Genomic DNA, 11,260 nt, shown 5'->3' on the forward strand with positions numbered 1-11,260 from the left:
ACCCAAGGGACTGGCTCCCAAATCACCTAACTCTGAGAACTGATGGGGCTTAACATTCATAAGTCCCCTGGGACCACACAAAAGAGGCACTTCCATTTGGAAGCCCAGTGATTATTCCCTCTGGCTCAACACAGAGTAAGTAAGCAAAAACATCTGGGTCCCAGTTTCACCCAAATAAAGGGTAGACTATATACCTAACAACTTGCCTTTCCCATGTGCTGCACAAAAGTGGGGTTTCGAATTAGCCTGCATCAGGGAGCTGAAGGGGCAGGCAATTAGTCATCTTCCAGGAGCCTCAATAGGTGTATGAGTATTTGGCCCACCTTTGGGACACCAGCAGGTCCTGTCACACCCTCAACTACTAGGAACTACTAAAAACAAAGACAATATTTTGCACAGTCACAGAAGTTTGAATGGCAACCAGGAGCTTGGTCCCAGGCTGACCGATGAAACTCTTCCCCCTACCTGTCAATCAAGATTGAGACAGGTGGCTGTTTTTTCTAATGTGTAGAAACCAACACAGAGACTCAAATAAAATGAAGAGGTATAGCAATATGGTCCAAACAAAAGAACAAGATGAATCTCAAAAAACCAGTGTTAGTGAAACAAGGATGAGTGGTTCACCCAAGAGAATTCATAGTAATAGTCATAAGCATGCTCACTGAGGTCAGGAAGCAGTTCGTGGACAAAGTGAGAATTTCAACAAAGAGAGAAAATGTTTTAAAATGTGACACAGAAATCATGCAGCTGAGGAATAGAATAAGTGTACCTAAACATTCAAAGGAGGGTTTAACAGCAAACTAGACCAAGCCGGAAAAAAAAAAAAAAGGGATCCGTGAACATGAACAAGACACTGGAATTCATCTAATCAGAGGCACAAAAAGAAAAAGAATGAAAAAGAAGGAAGATAGTTTCAGGGCTTGATGGGACACCATCAAGTGGACCAATATTCACATTAGAGGGGTCCAGAAAGACAAGAGAGAAAAAAGATCCAGAAAGCTATTCAAAGAAATAATGGCCAAAAACCTGGGGGGGGGGGGGACATAAAAACAAAACAGATATCCAGATCCAGGAAACCCAAAAAGTACCAAAAAAAGATGAACCTAAGGAGACCACATGAACACACATTGTAATTAAATTATCAAAACTTAAATACAAAGAAATGCAAAAGCATCAACCCTCCCATAGGACCATGAGAAGACTTTTCAGCATAAACCTTGTAGCCAGGGGCGCCTGGGTGGCGCAGTCGTTAAGCGTCTGCCTTTGGCTCAGGGCGCGATCCCAGCTTTCTGGGATCGAGCCCCACATCAGGCTCCTCCACTATGAGCCTGCTTCTTCCTCTCCCACTCCCCCTGCTTGTGTTCCCTCTCTCGCTGGCTGTCTCTATGTCAAATAAATAAATAAAATCTTTAAAAAAATAAAAATAAAAAAAATAAACCTTGTAGCCAGAGGAGAGTTAAATGATATAGTCAAACTGCTGAAAGAAAAAAGAAAATCTACCCAGCAAAGCTCTCACTGGAATTGAAGAAGAGATAATTTCCCAGACAAAGAAAAATTGAAGGAGTTCATCCCCATTAGACCAGCCTAAAAGAAAAGTTAAAGGGAGTTCTTCCAACTGAAATGAAAGGATGTTAATTAGTTAACAGGAAATATAAAGTATAAAACTCACTATTAAAGGTAAACATAGTGTTAAATTGAGAATACTTTAATATAGTAGTGATGGTGGGTAAATCACCTATATAACTCTAGTATAATGGTTAAAAGACATAAGTATTAAAATGACTATAACTACAATAATTTGTTAATTTGTTAATGGACACACAATATTAAAATGTAAATCATAACATCAAAAACATAAAATGTGGGGGGGTGTAACAATGTAAAGTTTTCGTATGTGTTCAAAGTTAAGTTGTTATCAGCTTAAAATAAAAGTGCTTTTGATGTAAAATTCATGGTAACTAGAAACAAAAACAAAAACTTATAGTAGATACACAAAAAGTAAAGACATAGAAATCTAAGCATACCACTGCAGAAAATCACCAAGTCACAAAGGAAGAGAACAAGAGAGAAAGGAAATAACAAAGGAAATACAAAAAGCCAAAAGACAATTAATAAAATGGCAATAATAATTCCGTATCAGTCAATAATTACTTTGAATATTAATGGACTAAATTCCTCAATCAAAAGACACAGAGTGGCTGAATGGATAAGAAAAGTAAAACAAAACAAAACGGATAATTTATTTAAAATATTTATTTATTTATTTATTTATTTATTTATTTATTTATTTATCAGGGAAAGAGAGAGAGCGCGAGTCCACAAGTAGGTGGAGAGGCAGGCAGAGGGAGAAGCAGCTGCCCACCAGACTCAAATAAGCTTTGAGGACACAAATACACTGGAAGAGAAAAGATGGAAAAAGATACTCCATACAAAAAGAATGCAAAACAAAGCAGTGTTAGCTACACTTCTATCAAACAAAAGTATAGTTTAACCAAAAACTGTAATGAAATACAAGTAAAATTATTATCTAATGACAAAAGGCCCAATTCATCAAGAGACTGTAACAATTCTAAATACTTATACAACCACATTACAGCACTTAAATATATAAGTGAACATTAATAGACAAGAAGGTACAAATAGACATCTATTCAATAATAATAATAATAGGGAATTTGAAACCCCACTTGCACAAATGGATAAATTTTCCTGGCAGAAAATCAATAAGGACACATTGGACTTAACTGTACATTAGACCAGAGGTACCTGACAGACATGTACAGAACACTCCATCTAACAGCTGCAGAAATCACATTCTTCTCAAGCACACATGGAACATTTTCTGGGATAAGTCATATGTTAGTCCATAAGACAAGCCTTAATAACTTTAAGAATATTCAAGTCATATAAACCATCTTTTCAGACCACAGTGACATGAAAGTAGGAATCAATTAGAGGAAGATTGGAAAATTTACATGTATGTGGAAATTAAACATGTCCTAAACAACCAGTGGGTTAAAAAAAAAATCAAAGGGAAATGAAAAAAAAATCTTGAAACAAATGAAAATAGAAACACAACATATCAAAACTTGTGGGATGCCCCAAAAGCAGTTCTTAAAGGGAAGTTAATAGTAATAAATGCACACCTAAAAAAAAAAAAAGAAATATCTCAAACAAATAACCTAACTTTGCACTTCAAGGAACCAGAAAAAGAACAAATGGAACCCAAAGTTAGTAGAAAGAAGGAAATAACAAAGATAACAGTGAAAATAAATAGAGACAAAAAGGCAATAAGAAAGATAAGTGAAACTAAGAGCTGGATTTTTGAAAAGGTATACAAAATTGACAAACCTTTAGCTAGATTACAAAAATAAGAGAGAGGACTCTAAACTACAATAAAATAAAGAGAAAACATTACAACTGATACCACAGAAATACAAAGAATTCTAACAGACTGCTTTGGACAACCATACTTCAACAAATTAGATAACCTAGAAGAAATGGACAAATTGCCAGAAACATACCACCTATCAGGACTTAATCATGAAGAAATTGAAAATCTGAATAGACCAATTACTGTTAAGGAGATTGAATCAGTTATCAGAAATCCTCCCTCCCCCCAAAAAAGTCCGGGACCAGATGGATGGTGAATTCTAGCAAACATTTAAAGAAAAATTAATGTCAGTCCTTCTCAAACTCTTCCAAAAATCGAAGAGGGAACACTTCCAAATTTATTTTCCATATCAGCACTACCTTGATATCCAAAGTGAGACAAAATCAGGGATGCCTGGGTGGCTCAGTTGTTTAAGCATCTGTGTTTTGCTCAGGTCATGATCCCAGGGGCCTGGGATTGAGTCCCACTTCGGGCTCCTTGCTCAGCGGGGAGCCTGCTTCTCCCTCTGCCTGCCTCTCCCCCTACTCTTGCACTCACTCTCTCTCTCTTTCCCTGACACATAAATAAATAAATAAATATTTTAAATAAATATTAGCAAATCAAATACAGTATCACCTCAAAATGATCACATTATGATCAATTGAAATTTATTCCTTGGATACAAGGATGGTTCAACATACACGAATCAATAAATGTGACAGACCACATTAATGAAATAAAGAATAAAAAATATGATGATCTTAATAGATTCAGAAAATTCATTTGACAAAATTCAACATCTTTTCATGATAAAATCAGTCAACAAATTATGGATAGATGTAATATACGTCAACATAATAAAGGTCATATATAATAAGACCACAGCTAACATCATACACAATGGTAAAAAGCTGAAAGCTTTTTTTCTAAGACCAGGAATAAGATAAGGGTGCCCACTCATACCCATTTTATTCAACATAGAACTGGAAGTCCAAGCAAGAGCAATTAGGTAAGAAAAATAATTAAAAGGCATACAAATGAGAACGGCAGAAGTAAAATGGTATCTGACTGCAGATGACACTATCTTATGCATGTATAGAAAACCTTAAAGACTCCATCAAAACAACTGTTAGAACTAATAAACCACTTCGATGCAGTTGCAAGATAGAAAAATCAACATACTGAAATCAGTTATGCTTCTATACACTAACAGTAAACTATCAGAAAGAGAAATTCAGAAAACAATCCCATTTGCAGTAGCATCTAAAAGAATAAACAACTTAGGAATAAATTTAACCAAAGCAGATGAAAGAGCTATGTACTGAACACTCGAAGACATTAATGAAAAAATTGAAGAAGACACAAATAAATGGAAAGATATTTCATGTTCATGAATCAGAAGAACTAATATTGCCAAAGTGTCCATACAGATTTAAAAGAATCCCTACCAAAATCCCAATGACATTTTTCACAGAAATAGAAATAACAATCCTAAAATTCATGTGGCGCCATGAAGACTTCAAATAGCCAAAGCAATCCTGAGAAAGAAAAAAAAAAAAAAAGCTGAAAGCATCCCACTTCCTACTTCCAGACTATATTACAAAGCTATCGTAATCAAAACCATATGGTACTGGCATAAAAGCAGACACAAAGATCAACAGAACAGAATAGAGAGCCCAGAAGTAAGCCTATCTGCATATGGTCAAATAATTTACAACAAAGGAGCCATAAATATACAAAGAGGAAAGGACCACTATCTTACACAGGATGCAAAAGTTAACCCAAAATGGGGTCAAAGACTTGAGCGTAAGACCTGAAACTGTAAAACTCCTAGAAGAAATCATAAGGGGTAAGCTCCTTGGCACTAGCCTTGGCAATGAGTTTTTGGAATTGGTAACAAAAGCAAAGACAAATACAAGTGGAACTACATCAAATTAAAAACTTCTGCACAGCAAAAGAAACAATCAACAAAACGAACAATCCATAGAACAGGAGAAAATATTTGCAAACCACATATCTAATAGGGGTAATATCCAAAATATATAAGAAACTCATATAACCCAACAGTAAAAAATCAAACACATAACATGTTTTTATGGGCAAAGGACCTGAATAGACATTTCTCCAAGGAAGACATACAAACCATCAACAGGTACAAAGATGTTACACAGCATTAATAATCAGGGAAATGTAAATCAAAACCACAATGAGATATCACCTTCATCCTATTAGGACATTTCCTATCAGAATACAAAATATAACAAATGATCCTGAGAATATGGAGAAAAGAGAACCCTTGTACATCGTAGATGAGAATGTAAACTGTACAGCCTAAATGGAAAATAGTATGGAAGTTCCTCAAGAAATTAAAAATAGAACTACCATGTAATCCAGCAATCCCACTCTGGGTTTAAATGCAAAGGAAATGTTCTTAATCCAGTCATCTGTTGAAGGGCATCTCGGCATCAAGAACTGGGGATGTACTGTATGGTGACTAATATAACAAAATAAATATTATTTAAAAATTAAAAAATAAATGCAAAGGAAATGAAATTCTTATCTTGAAGAGATATTTGTATTACCATGTTTATTGCAGCATTATTCACAATAACCAAGGTATGCAAACAACCTAAGTGTCTATTAAGATGAAAATTCTTGCAAATGATGTTTCAGAATTAACATTAAAATGCTTGTTTTTAAAAGTATCTGATTTCTGTGTATGTTAACAGAATTTAGTCTTCAATCAAAAGAGGATGTGGTGTACACATACAATGGATAGTATTCAGCCTGAAAAAAAGAATGAGATCCCACCATTTTTGACAACATGGATGAAACTGGAGAGCATTATGTTAGGTGAAATGAGACAGACAAAAAAAGATATGAACTGCATGGTATATCAAATCTTACTAAAAAAAAAAAAAAAAAAAAAAAGCTCATAGAAACAAAGAGTAGAATGGTGGTTGCCAGGGGCTCAGGGTTGACTTTCAGTTATAAGATTAATAAAGTCTGAGACTTATACATTAGGTATAACATGGTGACTATAATTTATTATACTGTATTGAATAATTGGAATTTGCTAAGAGTAGAGCTTCTATGTTCTCACCACACACAGACACACACACACACACACACACACACACACACAAACACACACTCCAAAAGGTAAGTAGGTGAGGTGATGAATGTATTCAATAACTTGATGGCAGGCACCCTTTCACAATGTATATGTATATTAAATAATCATGTTGTACACTTTAAATATATTATGATTTTATTTGTCAATTATACCTTGATAAAGCTGGAAAAAAGTGTTAACCTCACTGCATTCAATAGCTGTCCACTCCACTGGGTCCTGTTTTCCATCCTACAAACCTGAAGTGTAGGCCCTTACGTTTCTGAGTCCTGAACCTATAATGCTTTAAGAGGACTGCGTGTGGAGAAGGTGGGGTGGAGGGTGGAGGACCCCCCCCCAAAATGTCATGGGTGGAGAGCCACCCCAAATGTCATTTTATCTTTCCAAAATTTTAACCTGTTTTCATTTCTTATGTGGATTTACCAGCAGAGGGCGCCCCAATACCTCTTTTCTTCTTCCCCCAAAACAAAACCATTTAAACAAGTGACCTGGAAAATCAGATTTCACTTGATTGCAACATATTGATCACTTATCATCTTTACAAGCAATTAGAAATGCTCTTCATAGCACAGAGTGTATGTGTGTATCCTTCTGGAAAAGGAGGCAAAGCTGAGTTTTATGGAGAATATACTTCAACAAATGTAACAAATTTGAACTAGCATGGTAAAGTCACTTTATTTAAGATGAAAATTCTTGCAAATGATGTTTCAGAATTAACATTAAAATGCTTGTTTTTAAAAGGATCTGATTTCTGTGTATGTTAACAGAATTTAGTCTTCAATCAAGTTGGAGAATCCAAGATTATTATTTTTTTTTAGTCTAAGCTAATCAGTTAAATGAATGTTATTGGCTTCCAGCCTACTTTTAATTAGTAAATTTAAACTTTACAAGTGCAGCGTGCTATCCTATTGTCTCTTTTGGGAGCAAACAATTCTAAATCTGTAAATTACCTTATTTCCTAAACTGGATTTTGCTTCTCAAAGCATTTAATGGTAATAAAGGACTTTGTCTATTTCATTTTCCCTGGGAAAACCTTGTGGTCTCTGAATTTTGACTTACTTAAAATTCGGTTTTGTGTTCTATATGACACTGTACAACAGAAAAAGTAAGCCTTAATATGAATTATGGACTTGAGTTAACAACAATGGATCAGTATTTGTTTAGCAATTCTAGCAAGTATACCACACTGGGACAAGATAATAATAGGGGAAACTGAGCGATAGGAAGAGAGGTTATATGGGAACTCTTGGTACTATCTGCTCAATTTTTCTATAAGCCTAAATCTGCTCTAAGATGTAAGGTCTATTAATTTTTTAAGGATAGAGGAAGAAATATAAGAAGATTCTAACACTGCCCGGTCAAGGGAAGGAGAGACTGTATGGTAATGCCTGTTTCCACTAGACCTTGGGCAGAGCCTTGGAGAGTGGGGCCTCAGAGAATTTTCAGTCTGCTAACTGTTTTCATCAGTTGTTGACTTAGGAGGTTTTTCATGGGGAGAAGGAGCACTAGAATTTGCATTTCTAACAAGTTCTGAGGTAATGTTTCAAATACATCTAGGCAAAAGGGACACCTCACAGAGATTTCTGCCATATCACAGGGGAAGGAAGCCACAGACATACTCCAACCCTCAAGCCAGGCAGTCGCCATGATTGGAGGGGCCAGGCCTGTCAACACTGAAACTCATGAAGCTGAAAACTGAACACCAGAGTGGACAAAGAACATCTCAGAATCCCTGTGGGGACCAGTGATGCTGGGACCTGATTAACACAGCACTGGGGAAGAGAGAGGGCCTCCACTGATAAGATTATTGTCACTGCAGCTGAGCGGGGGCTTGAAAAAAAGCTCAGTTACAGAAAATAATTCTATTTGTTACACATTTATACAAGATATTGAAGTTTTGGCAAACTCTCTGTTTGCCAAAATTAAGATAAAAGGGAAAAAATCCTAACAGGTTAATAGAGAAATCCATTCTTCATCATTTGTGGTATAAGATACATTAAAATGATTTCAAAGATTTCATACTTCTCAAGTTTAAAGAAACATCCTTATTTAAGCAGAAAAACTGGTACAGATTGATATTTGTTTATAAATTCTGATATGCTTGTCGATCAGAGACAATGTCATAAGATGCAGGATATAAACCAAAAGGCCCTAGAAAATTTTTGATGGTCTCACTGTTTATAAGTTGTTCTTAATGCATTATTGATTACATCTTTCCAAATTGTCTGTTTTTCCTAAAGAAAGGATTCCACTCTTTTCATTCTGATAATGCTGGCTAACATAATTCATTAGTTAGAACATTTCAGTTTTATCACGAGAGCAGAGAGAAAACATGGCTGTGATCTTTAGACAGCACCAACAGGGCAATTTCATTCAGAAGTGCCGAGTATGTTTCTGATACGTTTCACCTGCCAAATCTATTATCCTGGCAAAATTGTAAAGGTGGGATGTAGGAAAGAACAAAAGCCCTAAATCTATTTGAACATTTGCAGTGAATTTTATATAGTTGCTCCATTCAAATGGATGTGAGTATATACTTACCCACCTATTTTCTGGATGGCTAGATGCTTTTCCCTGCCAAAAGTCAACTGTCTTCTCTAGACTTCGTATTTCTCACATGGGGATTATTTTCCTATTTGTATAGTGAGAGACTTTACAAATGTTACAGAGAAAGTAATGGAAGAGCTCTGTAAGACCTGACTCATCATATAAGAACTCCATTCTCTTATCATCCTCAGTCATCAGAGAAAATTGAATCAGCAAATGACACCCTCAAATAAACTCACAAAGCTATCTGAAGACTTGCCTTAAAGTTTTATGCAGACCACCCCAGTTTACAACCAGCAGGTACAGACAAGTTTTCCTGCAGGTCAGGTACAGGAACCCTTGCAAGAACTTCTGCTCAGAGACCTGGAAGCATCACTGGTGATGACTGCCCTTGAACCTCATAGAAAGAGATCACAGGTACTGTTGGGAGGGGGAGTGTACTACGGTAAAGCTCTGAGGAATCAACTTTGAGCTCACATTTCTCAGTTAGAAAGACATGACACAGCCGTTTCCTGGACTCCATGCCTGTGGAGAATCTCCTGGGATTCTCGAGAAGCAGATTATAACCTGAGGGAGAAAGCTTTCCTAAGATTTTACCAGACTGTTAAGTAAGAAAGGCTTCTGCCCAAACATTGAATCAAGACCTTGAGTACCAGGAGCCTGCAACTGCACACCCCACATTCTCTCACTCTCTTCTTCCTTCCTCTAGCTGTCTTTCCCTCTCTGTTAGTTTAACATTCTGGACTGTTAATTATCAGGGGTGGAAACTTTAACATATCTTCCCTTAATTCTGATGCTTTGGTCTCCAGGGCTAATCCCTGGTATTGTGACACCTGCCTAATAAGCAGAAAACATGAACAAGCTTGGAGACTAGAGACTGTGCCACTTTCTGGGTGGACCTGGGAACTCAGAGACAGCATAGGGTTTGCTCTCCTGGTTGGGACTAGAGAAAATAGGCAAGTAGCTAAGGGGAGCATATCGGGGCACATTGATTCTATTACTTCTTGCCTTTCTCTGAATCAAAAGAGTCACGTGCACTCCCATTCTTCACCATTTTTATTGAATCTGGAAAATTGAAAACAAAAACAATTTCCTCTGATAATATTTCCAGACTTCACTGAAATCAGACATCTTAGAAAGATGATTTCTGCCTTACACTCAGGTTAATTTTGAAAAACAAAATCCAATAAATATTATGTTTCCACTTTTATTATGTTTTCAATCTTTGAGCTGTTTACTCAACTGAGCTTTTAGATGATGTGAAGTTTGTTGACTTCCAACTATAAGCTTTTCCTCAATAAAAAACTAGGTTGCAAGAAAACAGCTTTAAAAAGATACATAGAGAGGTCTCTCAAGCTTTGTGGTTTTCATAATATTAAACATTATTTATTGAGTTCCCACTGTGTACCAAACTCTATACTAAGGGCTTTACCTTTATTATCTCATTGAATCTTCAAAACATTATCTTGCCGTTAAGATACGGAAAGTGGGGTTCAAAAAGATTATGTAATTTGCCCTGTGTAAAGAGATTAGTAGGAACCTGTGAATGAGATCCTATGTATGTGGTTCTATGTATGAACAGGATCTCTGTATGAAATATTAAGTATCACTGATGCTGACAATAATTTTTAAGATTTTTTTTTTGGTGAAGACAACACCTACAGTCCAAGCATTATTTTGTCTACTATTCAATCCAGAAATGCTTTGCTGCTGCTCAGAAGTCAACCAAAACCTAAGCTGTAGATGTGAACACATAGCTATTACGAAGTTTCCCACTTCGTGTGGGACTGTGTGGACCACGAGAAATTGCTATAGTTTCAGAAGAACGTTAACTGTTCTTAAGATACTTAAGTATCTTAAGATACTGCTTAAGAAGAAGTTAATGTATCTAATACATTATCTAATAGTGTCTAATAAATCCTGTCTGTTTTGGGTGCAGTAACACTCACAAGCAGGTCTCCTATATTGTAAGCGAATCTCCTTAGACTAACAACCTTCATAATCTTGGTGCCTGCCCCAAACACAGCCCCCACCACTTGGCTCAAAGCTCCCCCAGCAGACTGCAAACTCATTCACAGCAGGGACTTTGTCCTTGCACTTAAAGTCCTCAATTCCTAACTGGAGAAGCTTATAAATCTTTTTAAATCACTGAACAATGAAAATCTTCAAATTAATAAACTAAAAGTTTCATCCATATGGCCTCAGTG

Source organism: Ursus maritimus, unplaced genomic scaffold, assembly GCF_017311325.1.
Source record: "Ursus maritimus isolate PB19 unplaced genomic scaffold, ASM1731132v1 scaffold_6, whole genome shotgun sequence".
Taxonomy (NCBI): Eukaryota; Metazoa; Chordata; class Mammalia; order Carnivora; family Ursidae; genus Ursus; species Ursus maritimus.